General features: G+C 44.5%; 1 protein-coding gene and 1 long non-coding RNA gene across 8 annotated transcripts in view; one reads left to right on the plus strand and one right to left on the minus strand.

Annotated features, from left to right (window-relative positions):
- Positions 1–8,313: 8,313 nt before the first annotated feature.
- The window catches only part of sorbs2a (sorbin and SH3 domain containing 2a), a 66,795-nt gene continuing 58,894 nt past the window's right edge, over positions 8,314–16,214 (plus strand). For 3 of the 7 annotated variants that reach the window (XR_002196165.3, XR_003778089.2, XR_003778090.2), the window contains exon 1: positions 8,314–8,714. The gene's annotated coding sequence lies outside the window, so the exon portion shown is untranslated. The remainder of the gene's footprint in view (positions 8,715–16,214) is intronic. The other 4 variants (XR_002196163.3, XR_002196164.3, XR_002196166.3 and 1 more) reach the window with 3 other exon arrangements.
- On the minus strand, positions 9,964–14,601 carry LOC117594151. The gene is made up of 2 exons (XR_004575541.1): positions 14,522–14,601; positions 9,964–10,024 (listed from the first exon to the last, which is right to left on the minus strand). It is a non-coding gene; the product is annotated as an uncharacterized LOC117594151 (long non-coding RNA).

Below are 16,214 nucleotides of genomic sequence, written 5' to 3' on the forward strand. Positions count from 1 at the left end.
GCCCTCTGGGCCTTTTGCCCTGGCGTCCCACATTTGACAGCAGCCGAGTGCTCAGAGCTGCAGTGTGAAAGCAAGGAAGACACTTGGCACGTGAAACTAACAGCAGTAGGGACCAACAGAGTACTGCACCAGCTCCACGTCCTTCTTATTGATCTCCCCCTCCCTCAAACACTCTCCCTGTCTCTCTCTACCTCCATCATCGTCCATTCTCAGTACTCTCCTCTCTGCCTTGTGATTGTTTTTTTTGGTGTACTATTCTCTCTTTTTCAGTCAACTTCATTTTCCCTTGCTCTCCTTTTGTGTAAATTGACCACTATCTCTCTTCCACCCCCCCCCCCATCCTCTACCCTCACTCCCAACCTTAAACAATGTGAAAAGACCCACCTGCTCAGCATGTCAGACATTGCATCATCCTCGAGCTATGGCCCATCCTCTCAGAGGCAACACTCAACCATCCCCGCCTTATCAAGCCAGTAAGCAATCAGACCGAGAACAAGGTGGGATGGATGAACTGTCCGATTCATTTGTACGCACGTGTTTGTGTGTGTGTGTGCGTGCACGTGTGTGTGTGTCTCAGTGCATCTCTCTGTGCGAACGGTGCAGAGGGAGATATTCGGATTCCAGTAAAATTACATGTGTGACTAATCTACACTACAGAGCACCACCTGAGGGAGGTGTCAGTGGGAAGTCCTGGGTGGTGTTCATTAGGGCGTACATTTTTCTCTTTTGAGATAGCAGGCGCTGAACCTACCACAAGTAGTCTCTAGAGTGCGGTGGGACACAGCCGCATCATCCAACATGTTACCCATCCTCCCCAGACGGAGCAGAGCCAACTGGCATCGGGGGAGAGCCCCCCCCACCCCCCCCCCAGCAGTGTCGACATTCAAATCTAAACTCCTGACTGCAATTACACAGCTGTACAAGGAGGCAGCCAACTGAAGGAGATATTAGGAGGGATATGAACTTGGGCAGTATGAGTGGTATGTTATTGCAGTTAATAGTCTACACATCGGTATTTCCTGTGAGTGTTGAAAGTAATCCTGGGGATACCATTTTAGACGTGAGGTAGAAACAGTGTAGAAAATGTGAGCTAGGATTTTTTTATTCGAATCGTTGTTCGTAAGTTGGCATTTCACACCGTCTGCTGTGTCACAGTTCATGAACTTTTTATGCTGGTGTTTTTCTTTTGTTGGTTACCTGACGATTGACTGACAGGTTGCTGACAAAATAGAATAAAAACATTGGACAGAGGAAGAGAGACAGGAAGGTTAATGAAGCTGACACATTGAGAAGTTGGCATATGAAATAAATATATATGTATATACAGTGTATATAAACGTTTTATATATTTTTTTTTTTATATATTTTTTTTGTGCATATCCAGCCTAGGTGGGGTCACAGTAAGAACATTAGCCATTATTGCCATTATTGACTGCCTTGCTCAAGGGCAGAGTGACAGATTGTTCACCTTGTGAGCATCTGGATTTACTCCAACAACATTTAGGTTAGTGGTCCATCACATGTAACCGCTAGCAATATTAGCACATTAGTTGAAAAGTTGTCCCTCACTTTGAAAATACAGTGGAAAAATCTTTCTAGGTATTTTGCTCTGTGGGGGTGCGCAGGTGTGTTTTCATGTCTACTAACCTTACTTATAATTATGCCTGAAAGTGAGCGTGAGAGCAGTGTTACTAAAGTCAACACTCAGGATGCATGATGCTAATTGGGTGATGCAAATTTTTCCTGGCTAACATAATGTTTGTTACATAATGACTCCCACCTGTCTGAGTGCCTACCTACGCGCACACATACTTATATCTAAATTGGGACAGCAAAGTTGGTTGCCTTTAAAAACAGGCTACTTTTACTAAACCTAAACCTTACCTTAATCTTAACCATAACCTAGCCCGAATTTTGCTTAACCTAGCCCGAATGCCTAACCCTAATTCTGACCCAAGTTGTAACTTTTGCCCTAAATCTATAACTTAAAACAGAAAAGGCTATTTTCAAAATGGGGACACAAAAAAGGTACCCATTAGTCAAAATGTTCTGATTCAACCGTAGTTTGGGGACATTTACTGTATGTCCCATTATATAGCGTAGTTTTAGCCACAAACATACCACAGAGTATTCTCTGCAAGCTCGGTACCTTCAATAGCTCCATCTAACATCCAGCCTCATTGTTAAAACAGTGGCTAGCGCTACATTAATATGCAAATTTGGTGAATATGAAATGGTGTTGCTTGTCAAGTGTATAACCTTTCCTGTCAGTGGGAACAGGAGTGCATTTCTCTGACATTCCATCAGAGTAAAAGGATATTGCGTGTGTGCGCATATGTGTGCACGTGTGCACGTGCACTGTCTGTATTGCGCACAGGCAATTTTTTGGACTACGGCCAATAATGTAGGTGTGATGTCTGGTTACACGTTGCCCTGTCTCTGACACAAGCGCCCTCAGCACATCCCAGTATTACTGATAAGGCTGTTCTCAGAACTGCTTGGACAAGCCCTTTCATAGCAGCTGGGAAATGGATGGAGTCACCATATTTTATATAAACCGTCTTTGATGCCTGGAGAGCCTGTGTTTGTGTGGCCGCACATAGCAGCAGGTGTTGACAAGAGGTGAGGAGGGGTGGGCGATTATTCACTTCATAGATATTGCCCAGTGTTATCATTAGGGACCTAAGTAAAGACTTCATAAGGACTTCATAACACAATTATTCAAAGTATTTTAGTAACAACAGTGGAGAATCTTTCCTTTAGAAATTCAGACTTGGTTAATAATCATAAGAGGTATGAACAGACTTGGTTAATAATCAAATAGTGCAATATGAACAGTTTTATTGAAAGGAGCACAAAATTGTCCGGAATACTAATTAATGATAGTTAATATTAACTAAACATCTTGAAACATTTAAAGAAAATCATAATGCTGGAAGGTAGTATTTTCAAAATGGATATCATACTGTGTTCGAAAGCTACACAGTGACTTTGTAACTTATCAACATAACTCAAAACTCTTTTCATGTCTGTCTGACAGCACATTACGACAGTTGACCCAATGTGAAATAAAGTGCAGTGAATAAGATTGACACTTTCCATTGGCATTCCCCAGTGTATGGATTTGTTGAGGCGGGCATGGAGGGGAGAGAGCCTAGGGACGGGCATTGTGGGCACAATGTGTACTAGTCTGGTTAAGGGAGGCAGGTGAGGGACAGAACATGCCTGTCTATCCTTTGGACTCCATTGGCTGAAATCGATGGGAGAGTTAATGGTTTTGAATACAGATGTTGGCAAAAGCCAATACCATTTAATACTGATGGAGCATTGGGTACAGTGAGAGCACTGATTCAGGACACACACCGATCAGCCATAACATTACGACCACTGACAGATGAAGTGAATAACACTGATAATCTCGTTATCATGGCACCTGTCAGTGGGTGGGATATATTAGGCAGCAAGTTCGCATTCTGTCCTCAAAGTTGACAAGTGTAAGGATCTGAGCGACTTTGACAAGGGCCAAATTGTGAGTACCTATCAAAAGTGGTCCAAGGAAGGAAAAGCGGAGAACCGGCGACAGGGTCATGGGCAGCCAAGGCTCACTAATGCACGTGGGGAGCAAAGGCTGGCCTGTGTGGTCCGATCCAACAGATGAGCTACTGTAGCTCAAATTACTGAAAAGGTTAATGCTGGTACTGATAGAAAGGTTTCAGAACACACAGTGCATCGCAGTTTGTTGTGCATGGGGCTGCGTAGCTGACCCCTGTCCACTGCCGAAAGTGCCTACAATGGGCACGTGAGCATCAGAACTGGACCATAGAGCATTGGAAGAAGGTGGCCTGGTCTGATGAATCACTTACCTGGGAAACACATGGCACCAGGATGCACTGTGGGAAGAAGGCAAGCCAGCGGATGCAGTGAGATGCTTTGGACAATGTTCTGCTTGGAAACTTTGAGTCCTGCCATTCATGTGGATGTTACTTTGACACATACGACCTACCTAAGCATTGTTGCAGACCATGTGAACTCTACCATGGAAACGGTATTCCCTGATGGCATTGGCCTCTTTCAGCAGGATAAAGTGCCCAGCCGCAAAAGAAAAATGGTTCAGGAATGGTTTGAGGAACACAACAACAAGTTCAAGTTCTTGACTTGGCCTCCAAATTCCCTAGATCTCAATCCAATCGAGCATCTGTAGGATGTGCTGGACAAACAGGTCCGATCCATGGAGGCCCCACCTTGCAACTTATAGGACTTAAAGGATCTGCTGCTTACGTCTTGGTGCCAGATACCACAGCACACCTTCAGAGGTCTAGGGGAGTCCATGCCTTGACGGGTCAGGGCTGTTTTGGTGGCGAAAGGGGGACCTACACAATATTAGGCAGGTGGTCATAATGTTATGGTTGATCGGTCTATAACATAAAGAGCAACTCAGTTCACAGAAACCGGGCCAAGGATCTAAACCTTAAAGACACCCTTTGGTGTATTCAAAAAAGTAGACTTCAGCCCATCTGTAATAAACATAGTGAACTAACTTTTAAATCCTTTTCAAAACCGTTACATATGTCTGGTACAGGCCAGTTAAAGGCAAGTCTCTGACACCTCTGAAGTAATGTGTGATCCACTGTGAAAACGAGCTGTACAGTGACTCCCTTTTTTTAATAGAAACTACCTATCACATGATTTAAAAAGTCTGAAACCTGACTGATATTAAAATACATTAAAATACAATCTGTAGGTAATAAGGTCCTTAGCTGCCTGTTCATAAAGGATTCCAAAATGTAAACAAAGCATGAACGTTTGGAAAGGAAGCACATAGGCTACCTTTCAGAGCCTTGGCATGATGCCTGAGACAGTTGTCAATTTAAAGATAGCTCTCACTGATTCTGCTATCAAGGTGGCAGCATGATGTTGAAAAAGAAAAAGGCCAGGCAAATAGGTAGAGAAGGGGGGTGGCCCAGGCTGGTAATGGTAATGATTCAAAGCTTAATTGAGTGATGTAAGTAAATTTGCTGTTCCACTTCATCAAAAGTTGTGGCTTGAATCAACTGTTAAGTGTTGATTAAAGACCTGGAAGTGGTTGAAGATTATTTAGGGGTATAAGGATGAAACGGGTATTTGGTTAAGTGTACGGCCCTCATCAAGCCTCATCGATTAACACAGTACATCAGTTATACTAAACCCTTGAACTGAAACCAGAGACAGATAGTTCTCTAAGCCAATTTGAGGTTCAAAGTGGGAGGTTGGAGCAGATGGTTGACTGAGCCTGATCAACTAAAACATTGCTTGTCAGCACCCTGCTGAAACAAAATGTTACTTAGGCATCATCTGCAATAATCCAGTGCCTGGTGCAGTTTGTGCAAGGAAACAGACAAACTACCACTTCAATGTATTCATAATGTATTTATTTTACTCTTTTGCCCGCAACAGGATCCATTGCAGCAATCTTGGTCTTAAAAAATGTTTGGGGTCAGGCACTTGAAGTGGCCAGACCTCAAAGCAATATAAAAGAACGCCTGTCTGGAATTTGCAGTCCAAGTGGCAACAAAACGTAATGCCCTAACAATGTCCATTCCTGTGCCCTCTCCATCTGACAGTCTGCCCGCCGGCCATTCAGCGTCACAGGGTGGTGCCAATAAAGCTGGCCAGGGTAACGATAAAGACAGTTTTGGATGTTTGGAATGTGTTCCCTTTGGAGGCCGACTAGAACAAAACGGCAATGTGAGGGGAAAGTCTGTGTGTCGAGTTGACCCTTCTAGGTGTGTTTTTTTTATACTTTTATACTATACAACCACAGGCTTGGCTTGGCACTACGCTTAACCATGGGACTTATAAAGATAAATAAAGAGAGACAAAAAGGCATGAAGCTGACCTTTTTCCCTGTGGATAGTCACGTTGGTGTCATTTGATGGGTGGTGGGGTAGAGACGCGGTACAGGATGATCTCATACCTTTGTTATGCGAGATTAACTGCTCGGCTGAATCCCTTGTGCTTATAAATGGACCTTCAGCTATTTGCTCAAACCAGACTGAATCGGCTTTGCCTACTCGTTTTAGCCAGTTTTCAGTACATCCGTCCTCCCTTCCTGCCTTCCGAGTAGGGGTCTGGGTATGAGTTAAAATTAAGCTAAGAGATCTAGCAGGCCGCCCTTCCAAAGCCTTCACCACTAGTTGGCTTTTTCCATGAACTGCCAGTCCACAGAGTTCCATGTTGGAATGGCCCCAGCCAACACCCCTAAGTATATCTGCCTGTGTCCCTGTCTCCGGCGGGTCCCTGCATACCAGACGCCACAGCAGCGTCACACTCTCTCTCCAGACCCAGCGAGGGGTTTGTCCCCTCTCTGCCCTCCTGGGGTCGACTGGAACGGATAAGGGCACTATATAAGGGTCCGTTATAAGCAGAGGATGAAGTGCCCTTAAAATAAGGGATCCACTTGACAACAGTAGGATGCTTTTGGATTTTGTAGTATGCCTTGTTTTGAGGGGAGGCGGGATGGTAGCGGAGACTAAACAGACCACACACACATTTGGGCGCACACACACACACCCCTTAAAGATCATCTATCAAAGACAGGTTATATTTGGTCCTCTTTGATCTAGGTTGTGTGGAGAGGGAGAGACACAGGACAGAAGTTAAAGTGGTTGGCAGTTTGTAAAACGTGATATACGCCTTAAACACAGATCTAGGATCAGCTACCCTGTACCCAAATCCTTGCATTAACCATTTGGCTATACATTAGTGGTTAGGAGCAGATTTGACTTCCTCCATAGAGAGGACCACATTGAGGATTAATTCTCATTCATTTTTACAGGCTTTAGCAGCTGAGCTAATACCAGCTCTTATAGTCCGGGTCCTCTCGATGTAGTCATGAAGGTTGTGTCAGCCAGGCTACCAGCCGCCTACTTTTCATTACCATGTACATTCAATCAGTCAGTCAATCAATCAACATGCCTAGATGCAGAGATGTAGAAGAGATGTACAAAAATAAGTGCCTTGGCTGGGATACAGAACAAACCAGGCCAACCATCAACAGATGTAAAAAAACAACAAAAAACAACAACACTTACCTCTTGTTTAACTGATATTTTTCTTTCAGGAGCGATTTGTATTGCTTTACTTCCTTCAGGGCTCGTCTGACATGCTCACCAGACGGTTCATAATGAACTTCGCTGAGAAAAGAAAAAGGTTTAAGAATTTATGAGCGATATGCGTGCTGTTGGCTGTGTCTGGGTAAGTGCGTGTGTGTGTGTGCGCCTGTCCACTCATTGACTGCTTTTGCAAATGGTGTTATGATGAGTTGGTACTCTAACTTAATTTGAACTCTCCCTACTCAGGGTACACCAGAACACGTGTTGGGGTTTACAACTGTCTGAGAAAGTGTAACAAAACGTGAACTGTAGGCAGCTAACTACTGATGTAACAGAACATGTATAGAACAGCCTTGGAGACTGAGGGTGAATCCTTCCATATCAGCTCAGGTCAGCTTTTATGGAAACTTGGTTGGCAGAGATTTATGTATCAAATAGTCTTTTTGACTATTTTTCTATAATGGACAATTTAATTTGCGAGAAACTTGAATTATGCCATTTTCACGATAATTGAGGGAGAATGGTGCACGCAACGTATCAAACCTGCTGTGTGTTCACCCCTACCATGACCAGAAATCACAAGGGAACATTTACTATATGGGTCAACATGGACATCCCCAAACTCCATCTGAATTATTTAGTACTGTGTGTGTGTCTGTGTGTGAGTTAGTAGAGTATATGGGCATGTGCATGTAGCCTGCCTTGATATAGTCAATATACTTGCATTGCCATGGTGATGCACAATGTGCCTAAAACCTTATCCACCCTGTCTTGTCTTATCTTTTGGCAGGTTCTGTTAATCTAGTCGGATCATTCAACTCATCCCCAGGCTATTGTGCTCAGGCACAGAGGAAGTGTCTGCAAATGAGATTATTGGATCATAAAAAACGCAGACTCAGTTTGTGTATCCTAACTGGTAGTGCCTAACAATCCTTCTGTATTGGCTGGGTTAATGTTCCAATATAGGCCACTGGACTGAAAGTTCACGTGAAGGTGCTTTGCAAGCTATCCTTAAGTAGAGGAATGAGTGTGGCCCTATTATCGGTGACCTGCGCATCTCATCTCCATCCTGTCCTCCCAGAAGATCACACATAATGGAGCCACGGTCGTTGCCATGACTACGCGAGGGGCCAATGAGCTTCGGCTCGTACTGCGCGAGGCCATTTTGCACATGGAGGCGCGCACAGCATAGCATCATCATTGTCGCATACAGCCGTCCTTTCCCTGGGAAACAAGAGGCAGGCTCGAGCTATTGGATGATATCTAATGAACGCGAGCCGTCCCAGGGCTGTCAGATTGGCAGCTAGCTCGTGACCGCTACGCTACTGAGCATGCGGAAAAGATGAGAGCTCTCGTCTCCTCCCTCCTCTTTAGTCAAGTGGTGCTGCTGTGGTAGGACTGCGTTTTGTCAAGACTAAATTGGCAGTTTTACTGCAAAGCAATATCAATATCTCTCGAGTGCGAGCAAGTGACCCGAGAGAAGGGTGTTACGTATCTTTTGTCTGGCTGCGAACGGTGCACTTTCGACGTTCATGCGCGTTGGATGGAATTGAACCGAGACAGTCCATGAGGAACGTCGAGGCAGGTGTGCGGTGTCTTTTGGAATTCCGCTGGCCAAAAAGGGTAGGCACGCTGTCCGTTTTACTTTCTCATAATTGACTTGTGTGCACATTAATATCGGTAAAACAAGCTCCTATCGACTTCTCTGGACGAGGTTGACAGCCTACATTATTTTTGTTGCAGAGTGAATTTATTATTGTCCCCGCGTTCGTTTTAAGGTACAGAGTAATGTTGAAGGTAGCCACAGCAAGTTTATTATTTAACATACGCACAACAGATAATATTGCAGCCAAAGAGGCTGTGCAATTTTCATGTCCAATTTTATGCAGGTTATTGGCCATAACAATAACTTAATATAGCTTTACCAGGTTGAAAGTGGAAGAAAATGTGTGTTTTGCTGTTTTCTTAGTGGTGTTTGGGAGCGCATTCACGAGAACAGCAGTGCCCTCTGACATGGCCGGTTGGTTGTTACTGCCCAATTAATTTGTTCACCACAGGCTTTCATTATGGTCAATTTCTCATCGTCAGCATCAAGTGAACAATACTCCGCTTCAAATTGATTTAAGTGGCTTTTATTAAATTCTTATGGTCCGGTGTTGCCAGTTTTCGACTGTGAAGAAGAAGGATTACGGTAACTCTATCTAGCGTGACATTCTTGTAAAACCAGAAATTATGCTCTGAAGCCAGAGCGTGGATGTTTGGCCACGTTGATTATCATAACAATTAGACAAGGACTGTCATTACGCTGCTATTAGTGGAGACCGGGGGCGATCTGGAGAGAAGTGTGTTTGTTCAATACAATAACGAGATTGTTGTGCTGATCTAACTTGCTTATGTGTTTTGTAGACTGTGGCTATTGGCCAAGCCATCAACAACATTCATGTTCAGCTTACTTTGTAAATTATTTTATCAATTTGCATGAAAAATACTTACAAAAACTGTACATTCGTTCAATTCGTAGATTTTATTCTAGTTATCATTACTGTAAACGTATATGCATCCCGCTCTCTTCCTGTCTCTCGCCTTGAACGTTTTAAAGTAATATAACTTTATTTGTCATGCACTCACATAGCCAATCTTGAATGAGCAAAATCCCTATACTTGAAGTTAAATGCTCAGTAACTTCCCTTCTTTTACTGGGCTCCGTCTAACGTTGGACTTGTCACTACACCACTCGCCCTCCACGGGCATCAAAGGCTTATTGCACATTAAGGAGATTACCCTGGCCAATTGTTGCAGCATCAGGCTATTGGGTTTTCTTTCCCATTACGCGCTGCTATGCCCGGCTGCACGAGCCTTGGGTGTTTTTTTTTTCTTTTCAAATGAAATTCCTTGCCTCCTCTTCCGCACGTCTTCTCTGCCTGTTCTTCCTTCTGAAAACGTGTAAAAGTAATCAGAGAGGCTGTGTAACCAGATTAAACATGCAACAAATGACATTTTTTACCCGAATCCCTGGTCTTCTGTCCTGTATGCTACAAGTCTGTTTTGGGAAAAAATGGCCCTGGATAAAATCTGCAACATGTCTTGGGTAAGTTGTGACCTACTGGCTGTTCTAGTTACAGGTATAATGAGTCATTATTTGGGATGTGAGGTGATTTGTGGATTAGTCACTTGGCAGTCATCCGCATTCTTTTCAGTGCTCTCCAACATAGCCTTTGTGACATTTATACCCTCTAGAGGCCAGGGTTCGGGTATGAAGGCATGCTTTTGACCAAATCTGTTGTCGGGTACAGCCCGGAAAGACCATTTGAATAGGGATGATACAGTAGGTGTGTGCTGGAGGCAACAGCTTAGTGGTACACCACCAAGCTTGGATCACAAGTTCATTTAACATTCAGACTTGCAAAAGAACTGTTCGCATTTATTTTATTCACTTTCACATGAAAAGTTAGACATTTACTAGATTGACACTTTTTAAAAAGGCCAAGTTCATTGAGGGTATGAATTCCACCATGCAGAACCGAGCTAGTTCAGGCTAACATGATACAGTAGTCTGTTACCACAGCCACTGTGGCTCAGACGTGCAGTTGTTCTGAGAGCTCACTCTGGCCCTGAGGCAGCATCCCAGATCCTACAGGAAATGTTCAGGAGGACTGAATCCTTATTTATTCTGTTTTTTCTTTTTTGTATCATAGCCTTAGAAAGCTGTGTTGTTATCAGGAAACATGAAATGCGGGCCCTTTTGGTCATACACACACACACACACATTCCCTTTCTCCACGGTCTGTTAAGAGATGGAGTGTTGGACATGTATCCCGTGGAACACTGTTATCGGGAGGAACCTCTTAAAGAGTAAACACGCGTGTCACTCGCCAGCCGCTAAACAGTCCGGGGGGGGGGGGGCTTAAATGGGAGCGTACATTAACGGGATAAAAGGCGCATTTCGGGTTGACGGATGGCCCAGGGAGTGTTGGGCGGCGACCGATATGTCGTTGCACCTGCTACTGGTCGGTCCGAGTGTTTGAGCGAGCGCGGAGTGGAGAGGGCAAGGTGTCCTGGATCCAGCCGGGGCGTCGGGGAATTGGAGAACGCGATACGGTTTCTGTCTAACGTATGGAACACAGATCAGGGTCACACATTCTCACTTGTTTTCTCTCCCTCCCTCCCTCCCTCCCTCCCTCCCTCTGTCCCTCTCTCCCCCCTTCCTCATCGGTTCATTTGCTTTACCGTTCGATGTCATTCTCTTTGGCTCTCCTCATTTCCTTCTCCCGTTGCTTCCCTCTTGCTCTTTCTGTTTCCTTCCCTCTGTCTTTCATTTGCTTCCGCTCTTGCTCTCTTTCACTCCCTCTACCCCTTATTTAAAAGAATAGCTGATGTCATGGCTCAAGTGGACTGGTCTTTGAAAAGCTTGCCTGGCCTGTTTCTCAGAACCCTTTTGATGAAAGGGCCACATAGTGTATTTGCTAATCACCAATTTTATTTTGATGCCGCTATCAAAGGTAGTAAACGCCCATATTACTAACCCGGCTTTATACAGTTAATTATTTAAGGGGTTTAACCAAAGTGCATCGCCCATTTTAGTAATTACAATTTTGTCTGGAAACGTGACATTGAAAGTCACTTGTCGTAGACCACAGAGGGCCTCCATCACAGTAAGCGGCTCAGAGTTACCCTTTGGCCCTTGATAGCAGGATTAAATAGTCACACAAGGCTAGATCAAGGGAGATTGGCCTCAGGTCTGGTGAGAATGGCCTGCGGGCTTCATTCCATTCCAAAAACATTACTCCCACCATATCTCCTCGTTAATTTGCCTATCTAGATCTAATGTGACAGGGTTAGGTGTAAGCAACGGCTGCTGTCCAGTCCAATAAAAGCTTCTTTGAGATGTCCTTGTTCACTGCAATTAGTGAATGTCAGGCGACAGTTTAGACTAAGCAGTCGCCCCGGAGAAGGTCTGAGAGGAGGTGCCTCGGACGACTGGAAAGGAGTCGACAGGGCAGGAACGGGACGGGTCACACGCCCGACTGCCCACAGCGCGACCGAGGGAGCAGGTGGAAAGGATCCGTCCGATATGCCGTAGCCCTCTGCAGTGTTCAGATTACGGAAGTCCCACGGCTGAGTTCTCCGTGACAAAGGAACCTATTAACCTTTCCCTCCAGGCATGGGGATACCAGACCGCGAGTGTGTCCCAAATGGCTCCCTATTCCCTGCTTATGACCAGGATTCCAGTTTGAACTATTACTTTTCCGGTGGCTTAGTGCGCCACCTGGGAGTCAGATGTTATTTTCACAGCATCAGGAGGGGGTGGATGTCACCAGAACACAGACAAATCCTCTCTGGACTCTAGCTCAGTTCCCTCAATATAGTGGGACTATTGTGCTTGTCTAAAGCGCTTCGGGGCGAACAACAAAGTTGCGGATGGTTTGACTTGGCCCCTCCCTCTAGAAACAGCTATCGCTGAGTCAAGCAAATCCTCTTTGACGCTTTAGGACACTGTCTTAGTTGTCTGCTGTGGAGTAGCATATCAAACAGCGTTCTGTAAGCTTCAGCCTGCAGTGTGTACATTTTTGGAGTTCGCTCTGGGGTTATTTAAAGTAGGAAAGCACGTGTTGGAAACTCCCTCCAAGGGTTTGTTTTATGTGCAGTTTTTCCTCAACGGGGGATATAGTTTGTGGTTATAGTTTCTCTGTCGGTTTATCTGTCTACTTCTGTGCGTTTCTGTCTGTCTATCTGTCTGTTTCTATCTGTTTCTGTCTATCTCCTCGTTCATTTGTCTGTCTAATATGACCGGGTTAGGTTTGTGCAGGGGTAGCTATGTCTTGCTATTTGTCTGTTCTGACTCTGTCTTCTAGTGTTGTAAAAGCACCCTTCAGAATGGTACACCAACCTCCAGATAATTCGCCCCAACCGTTCTAAAACAGTCCCGTGCTGTTGGATCCTGAGGGCGGTCTGCACAGACCATGTCCGTGCCCCACCGGTCCCTCTCCTTCCACTCCCTCCGTGCCTCCTTCCCATCCTTCTGTCTCTCCCGGTTTGATGAAAGACGTGAGGTGCTAAAGACCCCCCCCCCCCATCGACATCCCTAAACCCTACACCAGTTAATAATGCGTAAATCCCGAGGTTGACACATCTTGAGCCAACAAGCCTGGACGCAACCACTGACAATTTGCATCCCATTACGGGGCAGAAGGCGGTGGAAGCAGTGTGCCTGGGTGGAAACGGGTCCATCGGAGGGCACCAGGGCTGCATGGTGGGATTGTGGGAGAGGTCGGGCAGGTTGGACGGAACACTCATGTCGTAGCGTTCCTAACCTTCCCTCCCGACTCGGTTGTGGGAGGACATTTTCCCATGAATGACAGTGATCTCCCGCTTCACATGCCTAAGCGCTTGGTTCCAGCCCAGCTGTGGGATTCTGTTAACTTCAAGCGATTTCCATTGAAGGACGTATTTGACTGGGTGCTGGACCTTTTTCTGGCACTGGTCATATATTATTGACTGTATACAGCAGCTCTCTATGCAAGGTTTATGTTGGGTTAACCAACATGAGTCTTTATTCTTTTAGTAAGGCTAATATTGGCAAGTACCTTGCAATACGATGTATATCACCATACGCGTGTTACGATTCAATACGTCAGGATATCACACCTGAATCATAATACTTACTGAAGTGCTAAAGAAAACCTCAAATAATATTAGGCTATGTTTTCAAAGTGCAATCTTCAGCTAATCCCCATTAGCAACCGGTAATAAATAAAAACCACTCAATTTGTAATTACTCTGAACTTATAAATTGAATATTATGGATTGGCCTTCAGGACAGTTTAACCAGTGAACACAAAGACTTTAGCAGTGTACAAGTCTGAGAAGTACATTCTTAGCGAAACCTCAAGCAACCTAATATAAGTATTTTAATAAATATAAGAGAAAGTAAAATAACTTAAGGGTCGCAGTGGGAAATTTGTAAACTTAAGATATGCTGAATTGTTGAATAGATCAACTTTAAGCTCTGTATTATAATTATTTAGAGAAATTAAAACAACAAGTTAACTAGATACAGAAAAAACTGCTACATATGAATTACTTCTGAGTGTCAAGATTCTTATTCAAAACAGTAATTGGTCAACATGCTCTGATTTGAGTGCACTCCTCTGTGCTGTCACAATATCGATTCTGGGGATCGGAGTGTCGATATAATATTGGGGGAAAAATAATCCCACGTTAAATCATTGTATCAGCACAGCACTAGTTAGTATGTATTGATTCAGCCCTTAGCCGTGTATTGGCCATATACAATAATCCACATGGTGCCTTATTCCTATTATAACTGGATACTAACATAAATGGGCCTGTCTTTTCCATGGTATGTTGTCTGGTATCCACACACTAGACATGCAGACATTCAAGATCCAGGTCCTGAACCACTCACTCACAGGTTTTGTATAATCAGAGTACCAGGATAATGTTCCTCGTTACCCATAGATCCAGTGACAGACATTAATCCAACCACAGGTCGTAGAATTGCGTGAAGCCGACCACATAGAGCCGTCACCATGTCCTTTTCTGGGATGCTTGCTCATGTGGTGAAATATATAGTCCTCGGCGCCGATACTAAAACGGTAACATTTTTATTTTTGGTCGTTGCTAAACGGAGGTTGGATGTGTCCCACACAGGGGCCACGGCTTTTGACCGGGCCCATGTGGTCTGCTGGGACTGTGGCGGTCGCTGTAATGTGTCCGGCACAACGCTCCTCTCTGCTCTTTATAACCCGCCACTTACTTAGCTGGGAATGGCTGGTCCCATGTTGGTGTTGATAATGAATTGGGTGTTGAAACCCTGCCGGTGAGACAATGTCAACGCGCCACGTCTACTCCTGAGTGGCTCATAGCTCAGTGTGCGCGTGCGCGCGCATGTGGTAGCCCGCGTAAGCTTTTCATAAATGGTTATCTCGGCTACTTTAATGAGTGAATTCCTTAGCTGTCTGCGCTCCATATTTGGTCAATTGTTTTCCCCCCACGTAGGACTGAAAGCCTCTACCTGCACGCCAATCAAAGGAAAATCTGAAAATTGGGTTTACATGTTGTGTAATGAGTTGTGTACATGGAGATATAATTAGAGGACTCTTGGAATGTCTCCTCACGGTGTCAGTGATTACACGGCCAGTGCCATTGAGGCCATTTGCATTTTCAAAGTCAATCATTTTCTTCTACTACTTATTAGACAAACTGGCACCTGCATACTGCCTTCTGGAGTCTGGTGAATGAAGGGGCACAAAAGGCAAGGTCGGCAATTTCCTGCCCATTGCTGTGTTGGATTGTTGATCCCTCCAGACGCCGTGGATGGAATTATGAGATGCTTCCTTAACCCAAAGGTCCCACTTAGTTGACCACTTCAAAGTGGTGGTTCTCAATAGCAAAGTCCATGGATCTGAAGGCCTTTATCATTCCCTATGGCTAGAAAATGTAACGTTTGGTACAGGATATTCTCTCTCAGCTTTGTTGTTAGCGTTCAGCTATAGTGGTTCAGCTGTTTTTTGTTCTGTTGCTAGGAATTGGCTTGTTGTAAACATATTAGCCTCAAGCTAACTAGTTTGAGGTATTACTGTCGTTTGCTTCAGTTTAGCTACTGTAGGTAATAATTTAAACACATGCCATAAGTGATTCCTATATCTCAAAGCATGGATTTGAAGACAGCAATTGAGGTGCACTTCAAACAAGTTTTGTACATTGTAATAGAAAATGTCTACGATAGATCGGCAATAACAGTGCAATGATAGAATTTCACAATATTTACCCAGAAATGATTTGGGAGCATACAAGTTTATCCTAAAATGCAGACTTTCTATTGAACAACAAATGTCACAGTGGCTTCTGTTGTCGGTTGGAAACGTTGCCCACTCTGTCACTTCCACCGGCGTCACCGTTGTTTGATCATCTCCCCAAGCAAGCGTGCCGACAAACAATGGTTGACCGTGGCCAGCGAAATCCATGGTTGCTTCGACACTGTCCAGTTCACTCAGTTTCTGTTCAAGTGGGAAGCCACGGATTTGTCCAGGGAATGTTACCTTCTGAATTGCTATGAAACATTTACAATTATTCAATACATGTCCATTATAAACAAACATT

The sequence above is a fragment of the Esox lucius genome, chromosome 25 (assembly GCF_011004845.1).
Source record: "Esox lucius isolate fEsoLuc1 chromosome 25, fEsoLuc1.pri, whole genome shotgun sequence".
NCBI lineage: Eukaryota > Metazoa > Chordata > Actinopteri > Esociformes > Esocidae > Esox > Esox lucius.